General features: G+C 41.0%; 1 protein-coding gene across 1 annotated transcript in view; it reads left to right on the top strand.

The window, feature by feature from the left end:
- Positions 1–1,933: 1,933 nt before the first annotated feature.
- Positions 1,934–23,526, top strand: part of LOC109879228 (ventricular zone-expressed PH domain-containing protein) — a 150,748-nt gene continuing 129,155 nt past the window's right edge. Inside the window, exon 1 of the mRNA XM_031791207.1 lies at positions 1,934–2,033. The gene's annotated coding sequence lies outside the window, so the exon portion shown is untranslated. The remainder of the gene's footprint in view (positions 2,034–23,526) is intronic.

Below are 23,526 nucleotides of genomic sequence, written 5' to 3' on the forward strand. Positions count from 1 at the left end.
TGGAGGTGGAGTCGGTGACAGGAGTGTGGGTGATGAATGGCGTGTGCATGTGGCCATCCTTTAAACGGAAGATACTGGAATCAGCTCTGAAGCATTGAGACAACTGCAGTAGTTAAGATTAGCGACGGCATCGCTTTGGTAATGAACATCCTTCTGTCTCAGGACAAGGCTTATGCTAATTATTGGGAGTATGAACACAAATAGTTTTTCTTTAACTACCCTATTCACTCTTGTGAGCTTGGAATATATGTGGTAACCAACCACTAACCAAATCTAAAAAGCATTGAACTTAATGAAAATGTACAGAAGTATCTCAAGTGAGGGAGACAACTGCTGCAAGAGGGGTATATTTTAGGGTGGAGAATGGTATGTGCCACCTGGTGGAGGGAGAGATGGGGAGGATGTGTTCATTTGACACTGAGGATAGACACATATTCCCTTTCAACACACAGGTAGACTTCTCAGGGATTGTTATTATTAATAAATTGTTCTTACTTGAATAACTGATGGTGTGCTTTGTTAAAATGTTGAAATAGAATGTTCCCGAATAGCAGGCACAGTTCAAAGTCAGTAGATTAGATTTTTGAATTATTTTATATAATTTTAGCATTTGAAGCCAACTGGTGACCTCCATCCCTACTTACACTGGGCACACAAATAGTGTATACAATAGAACCGTGCTAAAATCTGATATTAAATACAGAAAAACAATGAATCCCATGAACATCAGAGGGCTTCCCATGGGAAGGGGAAACAGTAATTAAATGGATAGTTCAACCAAATGTTCTTACCCTGTAAGCTGTCTATGTTGTTGTTGTTGTTGTTGTTGTTGTTGTTGTTTATCTGGCTAACGTTTTAAAATGCTCACCTTTTAGCATTTGTGGCACTAACCCAATTCTAGTCAATGTTACTTATTTTAGAAATATTTATGGGCTTTTGTGGGCTACACTTCATGTTCCCTGTTGCAACTTGTAATAAACCAGATTTTTTTTGGTTTGACTTCATCTGCAAGTGCTCTCTTCTCTTTTGTTTAAGTACAGTATTTAATAGCAGAGTATCTGAAAACAATCTGGGGAGTAGAGTTGTTTTAATGCTGGATTAGCTGGTTTAAAGGGGCGGCAGGGTAGCCTAGTGGTTAGAGCATTGGACTAGTAATCGAAAGGTTGCAAGTTCATATCCCCGACAAGGTACAAATCTGTCGTTCTGCCCCTGAACAGGCAGTTTAACCCACTGTTCCTAGCCCGTCATTGAAAATAAAAATCTGTTCTTAACTGACTTGCCTAGTTAAATGAAGGTACAAAATAAAAATACTAATTCTGGTTTAATGCTGGTTTAGCTGGCTTAATGTAGCCCTGCATCTTGTCCATATTTGGACTGGGGACCTAGGCGGGAAGTCAGCCATACCTTTGTGCAGTATGTGGGCCAGACCTGGGGCGCATCTTTCTGTTTTACAATAATTTGTTTCAGATCTGGGCCATACCTTCAACAATTAATCATTCCATAATGTGTGGGTCAGAGCAGGGTCACACCATTCTAATTTGATGGTTTACAGGGTGTGGGCCAGATCTGTGTCTGACATTTTAAATCTGATGGTAATGCAGTATGTATACCAGTTTTAGCCTGGGGACACAGGCATATACCCCGCCCAGAAAATAACACAAAGTATGTAGCCCACAGTTGCCAGAATCATTTAGCTAACATAGTCTAAAGGCCTATAGGCAAGTGCACTTTTAGTCACTGATAATGTTTAACGTGTAATGGATTTATAAACCGTATAAACTAGTTTTACCATATAATATAATCTGGTACAAATTGTCCAAATTCTCTGGGAATGGATGAACAAATCCACCTGTTGCCCTGAGCGCGAATCTTTACCACCGGATGGCGCGCTTTTCACAGCGCACGAGGACTAGTGAGGAGAAACCGTCTCGTGGGACCGCGCGTGAAGTCTATACGTTTAGTCGGTTTTTAACGGATTTTAAAAGGCTTCTTTCTTTCACCCACAAAACTGACTGACTTCTACAGAATAAAGGGTGAGCGATTTAAAATGTTATTACCGGGATTTGTGCCGTTGTTGTTGTTTGGTAATGCCCGGTTAAACACGATAGCATACCATGGAAATGTGTTACATCTCTTGCTATGTCGGAAAAGTTTAAGGACACCGAGTGTGTGTCATCAAATGGATATTATAGAGGTCAATAAATCATACATAAAGGTCTGTAAATGTGGAATTATTGAATGATAATGTAACAAAACTCCTGTAACGAAACATGCTGGTCCATATGGAGGGAAACAAGTACATCCAGACAGAGGCGCCGGGTTTGTTTTGTAATTAGACGGCGCATTTGTATACTAGGCCATTTGAGAGAACGTCGATATAATGGTGTAATTGGTATGACCTACCATTTCTATTGTATATATCTAATGTTTTAAGTGTTTTTTAAAATATATTTTTAATGCGGAATGATGCTTGCGTTTCCATGGGTGGTATTTGCACCCCCCCCTCTCTCTCTTTCGCTGTCACTGCTGCCTGAGTGTCCCATTCATTTTCATTTTTCTAGTGAGACCTAAAGGGCTCCATGCCATAGCTATGGAATGCCTCTCAGCCTCTCAGACATGGGGAATGAACCTTCCTGTGTTGTGTCATGCAGAGTTTCTGCGTCCCCTCTCCTGAGTGGCTGGCTCACATTCCAGTCTCTGCTCCTCAAGGTCATGGAGTTCTGAGCAGTGGAGTGGAGAGGGACACATTGCAGAGTGCACTCTACATTAGAGCACTAGCAGGGCTCAAAACTGTCTAGGTTTACCATACATACTTCTGCTTTTAGGCTAAGCTGCAGCCTGGACTATAACAGCCAACTGTCAAATCCAGAGGCTTAAATAATTCATGTCTGTGTTTGTGTGTGTTTTTGTGTGGATATATAGGCAGTTGCTCTACCACCCCCAAAACACCAGATCTCTCTCTCTCTCTCTCTCTCTCTCTTTCTCTCTATATCGTTATTTCTCTCTGTCACTCTCTCTCTCTCAATTCAATTCAATTCAATTCAAGGGCTTTATTGGCATGGGAAACGTGTTAACATTGCCAAAGCAAGTGAGGTAGATAATATATAAAGTGAATATATGAAGTGAAATAAACAATAAAAATTAGCAGTAAACATCACACATACAGAAGTTTCAAAACAATAAAGACATTACAAATGTCATATTATATATATATATATATATATATATATATATATATATATACAGTGTTTTAACAATGTACAAATGGTAAAGGACACAAGATAAAATAAACAAGCATAGATATGGGTTGTATTTACAATGGTGTGTGTTCTTCAATGGTTGCCCTTTTCTCGTGGCAACAGGTCACAAATCTTGCTGCTGTGTTGGCTCACTGTGGAATTTCACCCAGTAGATATGGGAGTATTTCAAAATTGGATTTGTTTTCGAATTCTTTGTGGTTCTGTGTAATCTGAGGGAAATATGTATCTCTAATATGGTCATACATTGTGCAGGAGGTTAGGAAGTGCAGCTCAGTTTCCACCTCTCTCTCTCTCTCTCTCTCTCTCTCTCTCTCTCTCTCAATTCAATTCAATTCAATTCAATTCAATTCAATTCAATTCAATGGACAGATGATGTAACCCTCACTGCCTGCTTGACTTATGATGAAATGGGCTGCTGGTATCAAATAGTATGTATGAGAGACATGGTGGCTTGTGAATGTGGTATGTTGTTTTATCTCTGTGTGTGTGTATGTTAGGGATTCTGGGACCCCTCAGTTGTCTCTGTTGTGACTGAGGAGGATAAATGGGGTTTGGGGGAGCATCTTCAAACGAGATTTGCTTAGAATTCCGTGGCATTATTATATAGTATGAAGAATACAATCAAAGGATTTTTCTCCAAATGATTTGAGGGAGTGCGCACGTGGCTATTCTGTGTTGAGCGGTTACCAAAGAAACAGGTACAACTATATGTTTAATTTAGAGTTATTTATGTAACTTTAGTTGTGATACAAATGTTGGGCAAATGTACATGTTTTGATTTTAGTACATTTTAAGGCTGCATGATGGGACTCTAATGATGTTTTGAAAAAAATTGCATGAAAGGCATGAGCTCTACTGTGTTTTTTTGCGCAGGCTATACACAGTTCACTAATCTCTCATTAACAATTTGACAAGCACTTGATAATGCCTCGAATTTCCCGGCTGTATCCCCATTGTGTGGCCGTAATGCCCTCTAAAAATATCCATGCATTTTGCGGGCAGTGGTCGTTTTGCCCTTGGGCTAAATTTACTAATTATTATTCCCTTCTCACGGCTGCGTGCCGAAGCACCTCTGACTCACATGGCTCTCCGTCATGTGATTGGGTCTTTCTCACAGGCTACAAGTGAAGACTGACACATCGGGGACGCAACTTCGTGGCGCATATTGAAGATATTGGAAGAACTGTCATTTACTTTTCGTCAGCCAGCAAGATGAGTATGTCTAACGAACAACAAAAGCACTAGTCTATATCAATCTACTATCCCCCATAGTACAAAAGTTGATCTATTCTATTCTGTGCTAGAAATAAATATTCGAAACATAGTCTGGGACAGTTGTGGGATGCGATAGATCCCAAAATAATACAACTACTGGCATAAAAAACTGTTTTAAGCAATGAGCCTGACGCAATAGATCAGAGTATTTAGCTTAAAATGTTGATAAACTATTAGGCTATTTCTTAACATTATAAGCGCAGCAATCCACACACGGCAGTAGGCTATAAGCATGAATATTCCATTAGCAGGAAAACATCATTCTCAGAAGTGACCGCAAATGCGATTATGCATAAAATGCTTTTAATATAAAGGTGCATTTTTATGGTGAAAATGATCTTCCCCAAACTTGAAACTCACGCGCTGCTTATGTATGCCAGTTAAGCTCTACTGTCACGACTTCTGCCGAAGCCTCTCCTTGTTCGGGCGGTGCTCGGCAGTCGACGTCACCGGTCTTCTAGCCATCATTGATCCATTTTTTATTTTCTTCCTACACACCTGGTTTCAATCCCATTCATTACCTGTTGTTTATTTAACCCTCTGTTTCCCCTCATGTCTTTGTCAGAGATTTTTTTATGTTCAGTATTCGTGTTTTGTATTTGGTGTGCGACGGGTCCTCGTACCCACTTTGTCTCATTGTATTTCATGGTTTTGGAGTTATGTGTTTTAAGTTATTAAGTTATTAAACTACTCCATTCCACCAAGTTTTGATTCTCCTGCGCCTGACTTCCCTTCCACCTATACACACGACTGTGACATCTACACCCGATGTAAAGCGGATTAATGTGCTTAATTTTAAGAAATTATTTGGACACTTTAGTTGTGATACAAACCTTATCAAAACATATAGGTCTATGGGCTAGGCTATATGAGGTGTGCGACTATGATTTGAAAAAGTTGCACAAAAAACGCATGGCTGTTGTCATGACTTTTCCTCCTGGGTGAGGATCAAAGAGAGCCCCCCCCTCCTCTCTCTCCCACCAAAGAGGAAGGGGGGGAAATGGGTCCGGATCTAGGACTTTAACGATCGGTTGTAAACTTTCTTTCTCATGCACAGCAGTATGGAGAACTCAAAAATCCTTTGTATGTAGAGAGAGAATCTGCCCGCCAAAACTCCAAACATCCAAAACTGGATAATGAAACAATATTTATTCATAAAGCATGTGGGAAATGGTTGGTGGGGCTCCAAACAATAATCATGTCAAATCACTTGTTGTTTTGTGATATCATTAAGGACGGTATAACTAAATAACTATCTCTGAAAGTGTATGCATTCAAAGGCTCTTCTAAATGTTGTAAAACTTATATGATTAAATATGAAACTATTTTTAAATGTTGTATTATTATTTATTGAATACAGTGAAGCTGCTCAATAACTACATCATACCAGTCATTCAACAGATTCCCATTAGCTGTCCCTCAACCATTTGAGACCCTTCCCACAGTCCCCGCCAGGAAGAAAAATAAATAAAAAATACAATGAATTCCATTCCCCCCCCAAGAACCCCCCCCCCCCAATGCACCAACAACCAAGAGAATGAACTAAAGAGAAAAAAGGAAAAGACAGAAGAAAACAGCAAACAACAATGCAAAACACATTTTTTTTAAATAAAACAAAAGAATACATTTAAAACAAAGGACATCAAGGACAACTAAAATCATAACAGCAATGCCAACTGTATATGTTTGTGTGCATGGCACTATTACATGTGTGTGTGTGTGTGTGTTCTTGTATGTGTTTATTTGAATGAGAGTGTGTGTATATGCATGTGTACAAACACCTGCATGGAATCAGCCTCAGGCAAACCAGCATTAGTTGTTGTAAAAACACTGCCACTTATAGTGTCATTCAAATGTACTTTTTATTATGTTTTATTTGGACTTTTTTTTCTTTTTTACTTATATCTATGGCCATCATTCTATCTCTCACACAGCAACTCCACTCCCACTTGTCTCCAATTCCACATACCAACCCTCAGCTTCCCTCAGCCCATCCCATCTATCTCTGCTGGCCACCCACTTTGGGTTTCTATGCAACACATATCTTTCAACTATGCGGTGATGTTTAACGTACAATTTCAATCTATCTAATTGAATAGAATCTACAGATTGATAAATAATTTTACTAAGAGTATTAGTATATTAGTAATTGACTGACCCTGTCTCTTCCTGAAGCTGGGACCAGCAATACTAAAATGAATGGTCTATTGATTCTGTATCCTCACAACAAACTCTGCAGAAATTCGATGATTTTATGCCCCAAATATTCTAAATTTTGTTGGTGCAAGAATTATATATAATAATTTCAGCTGAAAAGCACAAAGTATTGAATCCTATGTTGTTTTATATATCAACTCATACACCCTGTACCATGGAATCGGTACATCAAAAATCTCTTCACAACTATTTTGCAATCTGTATGGCACAGTTGTCAACATCCTGGTCCTCAAATGAAACTGGTATACTTTCCTATTTATGCTATTTTTCATTCCTCTGACAGTTTTGATCCTTTATATTGGGCAGACAGACCAGTTCCCTTCCTCCTCCCACTGCCACCCGCCTCCTCAATTTTTGGGGCAATGCTGTAATCAATTGGTTGTACTCTTGGATTGAGCAGACCTTTCCGTACAATTCTGATAACTCCATGAAGGACATAACTCTACCATTCCAATTTACAATATAATTTAAGAACAAAATACCCTTTCCCATAAATACAGGTATTTTATCAACCAGCACATTTGAGTTCAGCCATAATATTTGTTGTAATTTTTGTTCTATCTTTTCAGGGGGATGACATTGAAATTCTGGCCAGCTCTGAAATGCTTGTTTGAAAAAGAGAGATACTTTGAAAAAACTATACTTTTCAGTTAATCGAAAATGAGACATGGGAATCTGCACAAAGGCAAAAAGGCCATTTTTAAACAATGGATGAGCTTTTCTTAGTAATCTACTTGAGAACCATTTACGGTTCAAGTAAAACTTTTGATTGAGTGAAGCTTTTAGAGAGAGGTTTAGTGCTTTTATATTTAATAATCAAAACCCACCCAGTTCATATTCATTACATAGATAGGCACATTTTTATTTTGTCTGGTTTAGTGTCTCAGATAAAGCAAAATATTTTTGCTCATATGATTTGAAAAACGATTTTCCACCATAATTTGCAAATAAATTCATAAAAAATCCTACAATGTGATTTTCTGGATTTTCTTTCTCATTTTGTCTGTCATAGTTGAAGTGTACCTATGATGAAAATTGCAGGAATCTCTCATCTTTTTAAGTGGGAGAACTTGCACAATTGGTGGCTGACTAAATACTTTTTTGCCCCACTGTATGTATTGTATAGAGCAGAGGGAACAGTCACTAAGGTGAAGTGCTGTTCCATTCAACTCTGGCCATTGTTGTGGGCCTGCCCTCCCTGAACAGCACCCAATGGCTATTTCATATGGAAATGGAGAGGAGTAGCAGACGCAGTGGCCATGTGCGTGTTTGCTGTTCTACTCCATTCCATTTGAATAAAAAAAATGGAAAATATATATATCTGACATGGAAAATATATATATCTGACATGGAAAATATGATCAGATCAGGGTCCAGAGTAACGCCGAGGTCCTTCACAGTTTTATTTGAGACGACTGTACAACCATTAAGATTAATTGTCAGATTCAACAGAAGATCTCGTTGTTTCTTGGGACCTAGAACAAGCATCTCTGTTTTGTCCGAGTTTAAAAGTAGAAAGTTTGCAGCCATCCACTTCCTTATGTCTGAAACACATGCTTCTAGCAAGGGCAATTTTGGGGCTTCACCATGTTTCATTGAGATGTACAGCTGTGTGTCATCCGCATAGCAGTGAAAGTTAACATTATGTTTTCGAATAACATCCCCAAGAGGTAAAATATATAGTGAAAACAATAGTGGTCCTAAAATGGAACCTTGAGGAATACCGAAATGTACAGTTGATTTGTCAGAGGACAAACCATTCACAGAGACAAACTGATATCTTTCCGACAGATAAGATCTAAACCAGGCCAGAACTTGTCCGTGTAGACCAATTTGGGTTTCCAATCTCTCCAAAAGAATGTGGTGATCGATGGTATCAAAAGCAGCACTAAGGTCTAGGAGCACGAGGACAGATGCAGAGCCTCGGTCCGATGCCATTAAAATGTCATTTACCACCTTCACAAGTGCCGTCTCAGTGCTATGATGGGGTCTAAAACCAGACTGAAGCATTTCGTATACATTGTTTGTCTTCAGGAAGGCAGTGAGTTGCTGCGCAACAGCCTTTTCTAAAATTTTTGAGAGGAATGGAAGATTCGATATAGGCCGATAGTTTTTAAAATATTTTCTGGGTCAAGGTTTGGCTTTTTCAAGAGAGGCTTTATTACTGCCACTTTTAGTGAGTTTGGTACACATCCGGTGGATAGAGAGCCGTTTATTATGTTCAACATAGGAGGGCCAAGCACAGGAAGCAGCTCTTTCAGTAGTTTAGTTGGAATAGGGTCCAGTTTGCAGCTTGAAGGTTTAGAGGCCATGATTATTTTCATCATTGTGTCAAGAGATATAGTACTAAAACACTTGAGCGTCTCTCTTGATCCTAGGTCCTGGCAGAGTTGTGCAGACTCAGGACAACTGAGCTTTGAAGGAATACGCAGATTTAAAGAGGAGTCCGTAATTTGCTTTCTAATAATCATAATCTTTTCCTCAAAGAAGTTCATGAATTTATTACTGCTAAAGTGAAAGTCATCCTCTCTTGGGGAATGCTGCTTTTTAGTTAGCTTTGCGACAGTATCAAAAAGGAATTTCGGATTGTTCTTATTTTCCTCAATTAAGTTAGAAAAATAGGATGATCGAGCAGCAGTAAGGGCTCTTCGGTACTGCACGGTACTGTCCAAGCTAGTCGGAAGACTTCCAGTTTGGTGTGGCGCCATTTCCGTTCCAATTTTCTGGAAGCTTGCTTCAGAGCTCGGGTATTTTCTGTGTACCAGGGAGCTAGTTTCTTATGAGAAATGTTTTTAGTTTTTAGGGGTGCAACTGCATCTAGGGTATTGCGCAAGGTTAAATTGAGTTCCTCAGTTAGGTTGTTAACTGATTTTTGTCCTCTGGCATCCTTGGGTAGACAGAGGGAATCTGGAAGGACATCAAGGAATCTTTGTGTTGTCTGAATTTATAGCACGACTTTTGATGTTCCTTAGTTGGGGTCTGAGCAGATTATTTGTTGCAATTGCAAACGTAATAAAATGGTGGTCCGATAGTCCAGGATTATGAGGAAAAACATTAAGATCCACAACATTTATTCCACGGGACAAAACTAGGTCCAGCGTATGACTGTGACAGTGAGTGGGTCCAGAGACATGTTGGACAAAACCCACTGAGTCAATGATGGCTCCGAAAGCCTTTTGGAGTGGGTCTGTGGACTTTTCCATGTGAATATTAAAGTCACCAAAGATTAGAATATTATCTGCAATGACTACAAGGTCCGATAGGAATTCAGGGAACTCAGTGAGGAACGCTGTATATGGCCCAGGAGGCCTCTAAACAGTAGCTATAAAAAGTGATTGAGTAGGCTGCATAGATTTCATGACTAGAAGCTAAAAAACGAAAATGTCATTTTTTGGGGGGTAAATTGAAATTTGCTATCGTAAATATTAGCAACACCTCCGCCTTTGCGGGATGCATGGGGGATATGGTCACTAGTGTAGCCAGGAGGTGAGGCCTCATTTAACACAGTAAATTCATCAGGCTTAAGCCATGTTTCAGTCAGGCAAATCACATCAAGATTATGATCAGTGATTAGTTCATTGACTATAATTGCCTTTGAAATAAGGGATCTAACATTAAGTAGCCCTATTTTGAGATGTGAGGTATCATGATCTCTTTCAATAATGACAGGAATGGAGGTGGTCTTTATCCTAGTGAGATTTCTAAGGCGAACACTGCCATGTTTAGTTTTGCCCAACCTAGGTCGAGGCACAGACACGGTCTCAATGGTGATAGCTGAGCTGACTACACTGACTGTGCTAGTGGCAGACTCCACTATGCTAGCAGGCTGGCTAACAGCCTGCTGCCTGGCCTGCACCCTATTTCATTGTGGAGCTAGAGGAGTTAGAGCCCTGTCTATGTTGGTAGATAAGATGAGAGCACCCCTCCAGCTAGGATGGAGTCCGTCACTACTCAGCAGGTCAGGCTTGGTCCTGTTTGTGGGTGAGTCCCAGAAAGAGGGCCAATTATCTACAAATTCTATCTTTTGGGAGGGGCAGAAAACAGTTTTCAACCAGCGATTGAGTTGTGAGACTCTGCTGTAGAGCTCATCACTCCCCCTAACTGGGAGGGGGCCAGAGACAATTACTCGATGCCAACACATCTTTCTAGCTGATTTACACGCAGAAGCTATGTTGCGCTTCTTGGTGATCTCTGACTGTTTCATCCTAACATCGTTGGTGCCGACGTGGATAACAATATCTCTATACTCTCTACACTCGCCAGTTTTAGCTTTAGCCAGCACCATCTTCAGATTAGCCTTAACGTCGGTAGCCCTGCCCCCTGGTAAACAGTGTATGATCGATGGATGATTCGTTTTAAGTCTAATACTGCGGGTAATGGAGTCGCCAATGACTAGAGTTTTCAATTTGTCAGAGCTAATGGTGGGAAGCTTCGGCGTCTCAGACCCCGTAACGGGAGGAGTAGAGACCAGAGAAGACTCGGCCTCTGACTCCGACTCGCTGCTTAATGGGGAAAACCGGTTGAAAGTTTCTGTCGGCTGAATGAGCGACACCGGTTGAGCGTTCCTACAGCATTTCCTTCCAGAAATTGTCTTTACATATACGAAATAATATATGTGTGAAATTTGTTTGGATTTAGAATGGACTATTATCATGCACCTGTCTTGAAACAGGGTCAACATCTATGAAGGACGCTTTTCCTATAGTTCATTTTCATGCCAGCCAGGTACACTATATTCCTGATGTAAAGAGAATCAATCTGCTTAATATTAGGAAAGTTGAGAAAAAAAATATTAGACCTAGCCTATAGAAAGCTGATGGGATCCTCCTCTTTTTAGTAGAGGCCATCACTCTGTTTTCTCACACAATTGCGCAGCTTATAGAAATGTTGCGCAACATGCGGTCATGGGCTCTCATGAAGTGTCTGATTCGATTTGTGATACATTTGCATTAACGTCAGAGTGATTAGAGGGACAGTAGAGTGCTGAGTACCAGGCAGTTAGCAAGTTTGGCAGGCTACTAATGACCATCAGAGCTCGGAGATTACCGTGACTAAACGGTCACGTGGAATTTGACTCCCATCATGACTCGTGACCGCCCGTGTGGCGGTAATACGGTCACCGTAACAGCCCTACTCTGTGCTCTGTTGCTGTAGCTGGACTGTGCTTACTCACCACAAGTGCTCTCTCTCTCTCTCTCTCTCTCTCTCTGTGTCACTCTCTTTCTTGCTCTGTCACTCTCTCTGTCACTCTCTGTCACTCTCTCTGTCACCCTCTCTCTGTCACTCTGCCTCTGTCTGTCTCTCTTTCTCTCAGTCACTCTCTGTCTTTCTCTGTGGCTGAAGATGCCGACTCCCTCAGTATACCCACCCCCTGTCCTGACCGATAATTTCTTGTATTTTCTCCCTTTTGCTGCTCCACAGCTGTGTAACTGCAGGACATAAATAATAGAGACTGCAGAAGCATCCCTAAGTACGTACACACACACAAACACACAAACTCGTGCAGTTCTGCAGCGTTTTTAAAAATAGCTTTTCTTCTATTCATTCATCCTGCGATGCTGCTATTGTCAGGATAGCCCCCAGGAGATCTATTGTCAGTGACTTTGTATTTAGTAATTAATGAGACTCACACAATCACTTACAACAAGTGCTTTACACAATTGTTGCGGAATTTGGCTTATTGTGTCAAAACTAGAGGTCGACCGATTACGATTTTTCAACACCGATACCGATTATTGGAGGACCAAAAAAAGCTGATACCGATTAATCGGACGATTTTTTACAATTTATTTGTAATAATGACAATTACATCAATACTGAATGAACACTTATTTTAACTTAATATAATACATCAATCAAATCAATTTAGCCTCAAATAAATAATGAAACATGTTCAATTTGGTTTAAATAATGCAAAAACAAAGTGTTGGAGAAGAAAGTAAAAGTGCAATATGTGCCATGTAAGAAAGCTAACTTTTAAGTTTCTTGCTCAGAACATGAGAACATATGAAAGCTGGAGGTTCCTTTTAACATGAGATTGCAGAGCGCCAAATTCAAATACAGAATACTCATTATAAAAATTCAGAAAAGATACAACTATTTCACATAGGTTTAAAGATGAACTTCTTGTGAATCCAACCATGGTGTCAGATTTCAAAAATGCTTTACGGCGAAAGCATACCTTACGATTATTTGAGAACATAGCCCAGCAGACAAATCATTGCAAACAATAACCAGCCAAGTAGAAGAGTTACACAAGTCAGAAATAGAGAACATTTATCACTTACCTTTGATGATCTTCATATGTTTGCACTCAGAAGACATTCATTTATTCAATAAATGTTCCTTTTGTTCGATAAAGTCTCTCTTTATATCCGAAAAGCTCCGTTTTGTTCGCACGTTTTCTTCAGTAATCCACAGGCTCAAACGCAGTCACAACAGGCAGACAAAAAATCCAAATTGTATCCGTAAAGTTCATAGAAACATATTTCAACCGGACAATAACGTTGTCAATATAAAAGGTAAACAAGAAAGGCACTCTCTCGGTCGCGCGCATGAAAAAGCTCTGTGACATGGCAGGGTCCACACATTCAGACTGCTCTTACTCCCTCATTTTTCAAAATACAAGCCTGAAACAATTTCTAAAAACTGTTGACATCTAGTGGAAGGCATAGGAACTGCAATTTGAGTTCTAAGTCAATGGATACTGTAATGGCATTGAATAGAAAACTACAACAACAACAAAAAATCCTACTTCCTGAATGGATTTTTCTCAGGTTTTCGCCTGCCAAATCAGTTCTGTTATACTCACAGACATTATTTTAACAGTTTTGGAAACTTTAGTTTGTTCTATCCAGATCTACTAATTATATGCATATCCTATCTTCTGGGCCTGAGTAAAAGGCAGTTTAATTTGGGCATGCTTTTCATCCAAAATTTCTAATGCTGCCCCTTACCCTAGAGAAGTTAAGAAGTTTTAGGTTGTAGTTATTATAGGAATTATAGGACTATTTCTCTCTATACCATTTGTATTTCATATACCTTTGACTATTGGATGTTCTTATAGGCACTTTAGTATTGCCAGTGTAACAGTATAGCTTCCGTCCCTCTCCTTGCCCCTACCTGGGCTCGAACCAGGAACACATCGACAACAGCCACCCTTGAAGCAGCGTTACCCATGCAGAGCAAGTGGAACAACCACTCCAAGTCTCAGAGCGAGTGACGTTTGAAAAGCTTTTAGCGCGCTCCCCGCTAACTAGCTAGCCATTTCACATCGGTTACACCAGGCTAATCTCGAGTTGATAGGCTTGAAGTCATAAACAGCTCAATGCTTGAAGCATTGCGAAGAGCTGCTGGCAAAATGCACGAAAGTGCTGTTTGAATGAATGCTTACGAGCCTGCTGGTGCCTACCATTGCTCAGTCAGACTGCTCTATCAAATCATAGACTTAATTATATCATAATAACACACAGAAATACGAGCCTTAGGTCATTAATATGGTCGAATCCAGAAACGATCATCTCGAAAACAAGACGTTTATTCTTTCAGTGAAATACGGAACTGTTCCGTATTTTATCTAACGGGTGGCATCCATAAATCTAAATACTCCTGTTACATTGCACAACCTTCAAATTTATGTCATAATTACGTAAAAATTCTGTCAAATTAGGCGGCCCAAACTGTTGCATATACCCTGACTCTGCGTGCAATGAACGCAAGAGAAGTGACACAATTTCACTTTTTTAATTTTTTAATTTTTAAATTTCACCTTTATCTAACCAGGTAGGCTAGTTGAGAGCAAGTTCTCATTTGCAACTGCGACCTGGCCAAGATAAAGCATAGCAGTGTGAACAGACAACACAGAGTTACACATGGAGTAAACAATTAACAAGTCAATAACACAGTAGAAAAAAAGAGAGTCTATATACATTGTGTGCAAAAGGCATGAGGAGGTAGGCGAATAATTACAATTTTGCAGATTAACACTGGAGTGATACATGATCAGATGGTCATGTACAGGTAGAGATATTGGTGTGCAAAAGAGCAGAAAAGTAAATAAATAAAAACAGTATGGGGATGAGGTAGGTAAAAATGGGTGGGCTATTTACCGATAGACTATGTACAGATGCAGCGATCGGTTAGCTGCTCAGATAGCAGATGTTTGAAGTTGGTGAGGGAGATAAAAGTCTCCAACTTCAGCGATTTTTGCAATTCGTTCCAGTCACAGGCAGCAGAGAACTGGAACGAAAGGTGGCCAAACGAGGTGTTGGCTTTAGGGATGATCAGTGAGATACACCTGCTGGAGCGCGTGCTACGGATGGGTGTTGCCATCGTGACCACTTGGTTAATATTGCCTGCTAACCTGGATTTATTTGAGCTAAATATGCATGTTTAAAAATATATACTTCTGTGTATTGATTTTAAGAAAGGCATTGATGTTTATGGTTAGGTACACATTGGAGCAACGACAGTCCTTTTTCGCGAATACGCACCACATCAATTATATGCAACGCAGGACACGCTAGATAAACTAGTAATATCATCAACCATGTGTAGTTAACTAGTGATTATGATTGATTGATTGTTTTTTATAAGATAAGTTTAATGCTAGCTAGCAACTTACCGTGGCGTACTGCATTCACGTAACAGGCAGACTCCTCGTGAGGCAGGTGGTTAGAGCATTGGACTAGTTAACTGTAAGGTTGCAAGATTGAATCCCCGAGCTGACAAGGTAAAAATCTGTTGTTCTGCCCCTGAACAAGGCAGTTAACCCACCGTTCCTAGGCCGTCATTGAAAATAAGAACATGTTCTTAACTGACTTGCCTAGTTAAATAAAGATTAAATAATGGTGTAAAAAAAAAAGAAACATAATAATTGGCTAAATCGGTGTCCAAAAATACAGATTTCCAATTGTTATGAAAACTCGAAATCGGACCTAATTAATCGGCCATTCTGATTAATCGCTCAACCTCTAGTCAAAACTCTGCACACAACACTTGGAGATAAACATCTCACTTCTATGTCAAAATGAAACTCTGCACTCAAAACCTAACAATCCTTTATCAAAATTGCATTTTTGCAACAAAATGATACACACATACACCATTTGAATTACTCTTTCAAAGCAGCAACACACTGATGTACTTTATACAAAACACTGTCTGTCTTTAGTACTTTGTAAACCTTTTACATTTTCTCATACAAGCTTCTGTGAAGGATTGTTCCAGTACATGTACATCTACTCACATTTCAATTAACACAAAAATAGAAAGGCTTCAGAAAAAAATATATACAGCTTATTTGTTTTGCCATTGCAGGTTTTTACAACAACCTAAAACACAAAGAAAAGTAGAATTACATTACTCAATACAAAATGTTACTGTATGTAAACAAAAATAATTACAGTAAAAGTACAGTGCAATGGTAAATAAAAAATATGGTTTATGGATCCCGTCTTCTATTAGGGTCTGGCACATCACCTCATCCACATCACAAGCAATGTCATCCCTGGCTAGGCAACGGGGAAAATATTGCATTGCGTACCGTATCCAACCCTGGAATGACCCCACCTCAATATCTCCGCATGCCTCTTCCATTGCTTGCAATAGAGGCAGGCGGGCATGTGATTGGCGGTCATACACTTTCCAACGCCAAGCCGAAAATAATTCCTCAATCGGATTGAGAAATGGGGAGTAAGGGGGCAAGTATACTACTGTGGTTGGTGAACCAGTCCCTGAACAGAGCAGCTCGGTGGGAACTAACATTATCCCAGATGACAACAAACCAGGGCAGCTCTGGTCCGTCCTGTACAACTGCATTATGTAGTGTATCCAGAAATATGATAATGTGTGCAGTATTGTAGGGACCGAGGGTGGCATGGTGATGGAGAACTCCTTGCAGACTAATGGCGGCACAAAAGGTGATATTTCCCCCACGCTGCCCAGGGACATTCACAATGGTTCTTTGTCCGATAACATTTCGGCCCCAACTCCTGATTTTAGCTAAATTGAATCCAGCTTCATCAATGAAAATGAACTTATGAGGCTGTGCAGCTGCATCAAAGTTGAGACTCTCTGTAACAGAAAATGCATACACTGTACCGTGAATATGGTGTAACTCAAAACACAGGACTACAATGTCTTCATTTTCACATAAGGATGGGGTTGGGGGTGGGGGAGTGGGTTGGGTGAGACACATTCAGTCAAACTACAAGCTACAGGCAAGGCACGTGCCCCCACAGAACTTTCTGGCAGTTCTATAGAAAATGCATATGATGTCATTGGTTAGGTTCTTTTTACATACTGTACACAGTAACATCGAAACTGTATTACATGTACTTCACAGCACTATATCAATGTTTTTGTTCACTGAGGAGCATAGACATAATATTGAAGGACTACAGTGTAATGTACTGTGATGCAGAATGATGTGCAACAATTACATAGGTACAGTCTAGTGTAGAAAGTTGAAGACATACCTGTTCTCCAGTCTAAATGTCTGTATTATGGATGCTACCGTGTAGCGACTCAGGTTGGGCTGGCTCTCTGCCCAGCCTCCCTCATCGTCAGGCCATGATTTATGACATGGTCCACCAAAGTGGCCCTAATGTCTTCGGAAATATGTCTCTGTCTATTGCCTGGTCCCCTTCTTTGTTCTTGTCCTCGTCCTCCTCCTACTCCTCTCTCTCTTCCTCTACCTCTTCCTCTTCCTCTCACTCTCACTGCCTCCATGTTTGCATAGTTCTCACAAAAGAGGTGATCTTACCTGAGGTCTATTTGTAGTGGTAAGGCTCAGACTAATTGGTGTTCAATTACTGTAGAAGTGTTTTCATGTGTGTGTGTGTGTGTGTGTGTGTGTGTGTGTGTGTGTGTGGGTGTTACCAATTTCAGGTATGTTTTGCATTTTGAATAGAAGTGTTTTCCCAATGATTGCAAGAGATTTCATTATTGAACGAAGTGTCAAATGTAAGAAACAGAATGTAGTGTTTTGCAAGGTGTGTTGCAGAATTGCAAACAAAGTGCAAAGCAGAAAATGTGTTTGTACTTTTGGTGCCTTTGTTTAAGGCATGGTTACAAAAGTTAAGGGTTTGATGCTTTTGTCTAAGCATTCACTTTCAGTGTGTAAGCAATCGGCTAAAACATGTTATGCCAAAATAACATGCAAAACATGTCACACAGGTGGAGCTCTGCCATTCTGATCCTACGGTGATTAACAGTAGAGCTGTTCGAAGGGTGGGAAAGTGAATATTTATCTGGTTTCGTTTGGTCTTTTAGTTGAGTGAATTCTGGAATTCAAACACTCCTTGTAAACATTCCCTGGAATAGAAACTAAGCTCCCTCCCTCATCCCCCTCTCTTGCTGCCCCATATCACAAAGCCACGCCGTAATTATGTGCATAACTAAGAGTGTGTGTGTGTGTGTGTGTGTGTGTGTGTGTGTGTGTGTGTGTGTGTGTGTGTGTGTGTGTGTGTGTGTGTGTGTGTGTGTGTGTGTGTGTGTGTGTGTGTGTGTGTGTGTGTGTGTGTCTGTCTGTGTGTGTGTGTGTGTGTCTGTTTGTGTGTGTGTGTGTGTGTAGACCCCAGGCAGCATTCTGTCCTGTTCTGATGCCAGTATACCAGGATGTGATATTCTTCCCACACGCACAAATACACATTCCTGTTATAGGACTTAGAGACAGCATGACTGAGACAACATACATTAGTCAATGTGAAAACATGCAGGAGATAAACATGTCAACTAGCCATTATTACCAAACAGTCACTGCCCTCTGTGCAGGAGATAAACATGTCAACTAGCCATTATTACCAAACAGTCACTGCCCTCTGTGCAGGAGATAAACATGTCAACTAGCCATTATTACCAAACAGTCACTGCCCTCTCTGTGCAGGAGATAAACATGTCAACTAGCCATTATTACCAAACAGTCACTGCCCTCTCTGTGCAGGAGATAAACATGTAAACTAGCCATTATTACCAAACAGTCACCGCCCTCTCTGTGCTGGAGATAAACATGTCAACTAACCATTATTACCAAACAGTCATTGCCCTCTCTGTGCAGGAGATAAACATGTCAACTAGCCATTATTACCAAACAGTCACTGCCCTCTCTGTGCAGGAGATAAACATGTCAACTAGCCATTATTACCAAACGGTCACTGCCCTCTCTGTGCAGGAGATAAACATGTCCACTATCCATTATTACCAAACGGTCACTGCCCTCTGTGCAGGAGATAAACATGTCAACTAGCCATTATTACCAAACAGTCACTGCCCTCTCTGTGCAGGAGATAAACATGTCAACTAGCCATTATTACCAAACAGTCACTGCCCTCTGTGCAGGAGATAAACATGTCAACTAGCCATTATTACCAAACAGTCACTGCCCTCTCTGTGCCGGAGATAAACATGTCAACTAGCCATTATTACCAAACAGTCACTGCCCTCTTGTGCAGGAGATAAACATGTCAACTAACCATTATTACCAAACAGTCACTGCCCTCTCTGTGCAGGAGATAAACATGTCAACTAGCCATTATTACCAAACAGTCACTGCCCTCTGTGCTTGAGATAAACATGTCAACTAGCCATTATTACCAAACGGTCACTGCCCTCTCTGTGCAGGAGGTAAACATGTCAACTAGCCATTATTTCCGCTCTTTCCTAACCTCTTTCCTGTCTATTTCTGGATGGAGGGTAGAGAAGGAAAAGGATGTTATGTTATAACATAAAGATGTTATTCAGCAGGTGCATAACACACAGAGACATGACTGAGTGAGCACTGAGACAGAGTTGGGTGGGGCACTTATAGAGCACACAAAAGGACCAGTGTTCTTTCTTTCTTTCTCTCTCTATCTTTCCCTGTATCTGTCTGTCTGTCTGTCTGTCTGTCTGTCTGTCTGTCTGTCTGTCTGTCTGTCTGTCTGTCTGTCTGTCTGTCTGTCTGTCTGTCTGTCTGTCTGTCTGTCTCTTCCTCTCACACACTCTCTCGCTCTGTCTCACTCTCTCACACTCTCTCTTTCTCTCTGTCTGTCTGTCTCTTTCTCACACACACACACACTCTCTCTCTCTCTCTCTCTCTCTCTCTCTCTCTCTCCCTCACACACACACACTCTCTGTCTCCCTCTCTCTCTTTCACACACTCTCTCTCTCTCCCTCTCTCTCTCTCTCTCTTCCCCCTCTCCCTCTCTTCCCCCTCTCCCTCTCTCTCTCTCTTCCCTCTCTGTCTCTCTCTCTCTTCTCTCTCTCTCTCTCTCTCTCTCTCTCTCTCTCTCTCTCTCTCTCTCTCTCTCTCTCTCTCTCTCTCTCTCTCCCCCTCTCTCTCTCTCTCTCTTCCCCCCCTCCCTCTCTTCCCCCTCTCTCTCTCTCTCTCTCTCTCTCTCTCTCTCTCTCTCTCTCTCTCTCTCTCTCTCTCTCTCTCCCCCTCTCTCTCTCTCTCTCTTCCCCCCCTCCCTCTCCTCCCCCTCCCTCTCTTCCCCCTCTCTCTCTCTCTCTCTCTCTCTCTCTCTCTCTCTCTCTCTCTCTCTCTCTCTCTCTCTCTCTCTCTCTCTTCCCCCCCTTCCCTCTCTCCCCCCCCTCTCTCTTCCCTCTCTCTCTCTCTTCCCTCTCTCTCTCTCTCTCTCTCTCTCTCTCTCTCTCTCTCTCTCTCTCTCTCTCTCCCCCCCCCTCTCTCTCTCTCTTCCCCCCCCTCCCTCTCTTCCCCCCTCCCTCTCTTCCCCCTCTCTCTCTCTCTCTCTCTCTCTCTCTCTCTCTCTCTCTCTCCCCCTCTCTCTCTCTCTCTCTTCCCCCCTTCCCTCTCTCCCCCCCCTCTCTCTTCCCTCTCTCTCTCTCTTCCCTCTCTCTCTCTCTCTCTCTCTCTCTATCTCTCTTTTTCTCTTACTCTCTCTTTTTCTCTCCCTATCTCTGTCACGTTCTGACCTTTATTTCCTTTGTTTTGTGTTTATTTAGTATGGTCAGGGTGTGAGTTGGGATGGGCAGTCTATGTTTGTGTTTCTATGTTTGGTTTCTGTTTCGGCCTAGTATGGTTCTCAATCAGAGGCAGGTGTCGCTAGTTGTCTCTGATTGAGAATCATACTTAGGTATCCTGGGTTTCACTGTTGGTTTGTGGGTGTTTGTTTCCTGTGTCACTGTTTCGTTTAATTTCACCTTGTTATTCTGTATTCTGTCGTGTTCAGTTTTTCTTTTAAAACATGGACACTTACCACGCTGCGTTTTGGTCCGATCCTTGCTACACCTCTTCAGATGAAGAAGAGGAAATAATCCGTTACAATCTCTCTCTTGTCCTGACATACCCCGTACCCTAGAGCCAGGGAGCTCTGGAGCTAATGCACAGTCACCTGCCTGTGTCCAGCCTCTCTTTCACACATGTCTCAGTATGTGTTTGAGTCTGTGTGTTTAAAGGCTGCATTCCTGAGCTTGCTGATCTGTAGCTGGGTGATTAATAGTAACTAGCTGATTGTTTAAGAGCTGAATTCCTCAGTCCTGCTCTTACACACAAAGAACTGACTGGTCAACCACAACACACAAATACCAGACAACCATGTTGTTTCTTATGTGGGATATTCAATTATACTGTACCAAATATACAAGTGTGTGATGAGTTCTGTAGCTGTGTGTTATGGTCTGGGGCTTTGTGTTATAGTCTGGGGCTGTGTGTTATAGTCTGGGGCTGTGTGTTATAGCCTGGGACTGTGTGTTATAGTCTGGGACTGTGTGTTATGGTTTGGGGCTTTGTGTTATAGTCTGGGGCTGTGTGTGATTCTGGGACTTAACTCCCAAACTAACGCAGAGTTAGGAGATCAGAGGCAGAAGCTGCTGGCAGAACTGTCAGAACTATTTCAGTCACACTGCTCACACTGTGTGTGTGTGTGTGTGTGTGTCTGTGTCTGTGTCTGTGTCTGTGTGTGTGAGTGGACCTAGTGCAGACAGAAGGCATTCAGGTGGAATAATGGAAGCTCAGTGTGTGAGGGGTCTGCAGGTTACACCAGGAATTCAGGACACTGAAATACTATCCACCTCTCTCTTTTTCTCTCTCTCCTCTCTCTCTCTCTCTCTCTCTCTCTCTCTCTCTCTCTCTCTCTCTCTCTCTCTTTCTCTTTCTCTCCCTCTCTCCTCTCTTTCTCTTTCTCTTTCTCTTTCTCTTTCTCTTTCTCTTTCTCTTTCTCTTTCTCTTTCTCTTTCTCTTTCTCTCTCTCTCTCAATGTTCAATTCAATTCCAAGGGCTTTATTGGCATGGGAATCTTGCCAACGCAAGTGAAATACATAATAAACAAAAGTGATATAAACAATCAGAAATGAGCAGTAAACATTACACTCACAAAAGTCTCAAAAGAAAGAGACATTTCAAATGTCATATTATGGCTATGTACAGTGTTGTAACAATGTGTTGTAATACAAAAGGGAGAATAAATAAACGTAAATATGGTTTGTATTTACACTACCGGTCAAAAGTTATAGAACACCTACTCATTCAAGGTTTTTCTTTATTTTACTATTTTGTACATTGTAGAATAATAGCGAAGACATCAAATCTATGAAATAACACATATGGAATCATGTAGTAACCAAAAAAGTGTTAAACAAATCAAAATACATTTTATATTTGAGATTCTCAAAATAGCCACCCTTTGCCAATGTAGAAAATAGTCAAAATAAAGAAAAATCATTGAATGAGTAGGTGTTCTAAAACTTTTGACCGGTAGTATACAATGTTGTTAGTTCTTCCTTAGTTGCCCTTTTCTTGTGGCAACAGGTCACAAATCTTGCTGCTGTGATGGCACACTGTGGTATTTCACCCTTTTGGGAGTTAATCAACATTTGATTTGTTTTCAAATTATTTTTGGGTCTGTGTAATCTGAGGGAAATATGAGTCTCTAATATGGTCATACATTGGGCAGGAGGTTAGGAAGTGCAGTTCAGTCTCCACCTCATTTTGTGGGCAGTATGCACATAGCCTGTCTTCCCTTGAGAGCCAGGTCTGCCTATGCTGGCCTCTCTCAATTTCAAGGCAATGCTCACTGAGTCTGTACATATTCAAAGCTTTCCTTAATTTTGGATCAGTCACAGTGGCCAGGGATTCTGCCAGTGTGTACTGTGTTTAGGTCCAAATAGCATTCCAGTTTGCTCTATTTTTTTGTTAATTCTCTCTCTCTCTCCCCTTTCCACACACCTACTGTCGTCACAGGTGATAAAATACACTTTGATTAATGGTACTCTAATGGTGTCAGTGTCATAGTGAAATATCTCATTTGAAACCTATAGTGATTGTTCCCTATCAAGTTGTATCCTGCCTTACTGCCAGGAGAGATAAAGCCAACCCATCCCTCTGTGTTGATGGCTGTGTGATTGTTTGGATTCAGAACTGCCATTGGCCAATGAGCATTCCCACCTCCGTAACAGGTGTGTGGAAAGGGGCGGCAGTGTAGCCTAGTGGTTAGAGCATTGGACTAGTAACCGAAAGGTTGCAAGTTCAAATCCCCAAGCTGACAAGGTACAAAATCTGTCGTTCTGCCCTTGAACAGGCAGTTAACCCACTGTTAAGAATTTGTTCTTAACTGACTTGCCTAGTAAAATAAAGGTTAAAAAAAAATCCCGACGATGTGTTGCCATGGACTCTGTGGGCAGGAATTGGGTTTGATAGTGAACTGTAGTCTTCTCCACATTAGCTCTTCAACATAGTAAAACACTCAACAGAGGATTTCAGAAATTGCGCCAAAAAAGTCATTTATACTGAACAAAAATCGAAACCCAACATGCAACAATTTCTAAGATTTTGCTG

The sequence above is a fragment of the Oncorhynchus kisutch genome, linkage group LG15 (genome assembly GCF_002021735.2).
Source record: "Oncorhynchus kisutch isolate 150728-3 linkage group LG15, Okis_V2, whole genome shotgun sequence".
In the NCBI taxonomy this organism is placed as follows: domain Eukaryota; kingdom Metazoa; phylum Chordata; class Actinopteri; order Salmoniformes; family Salmonidae; genus Oncorhynchus; species Oncorhynchus kisutch.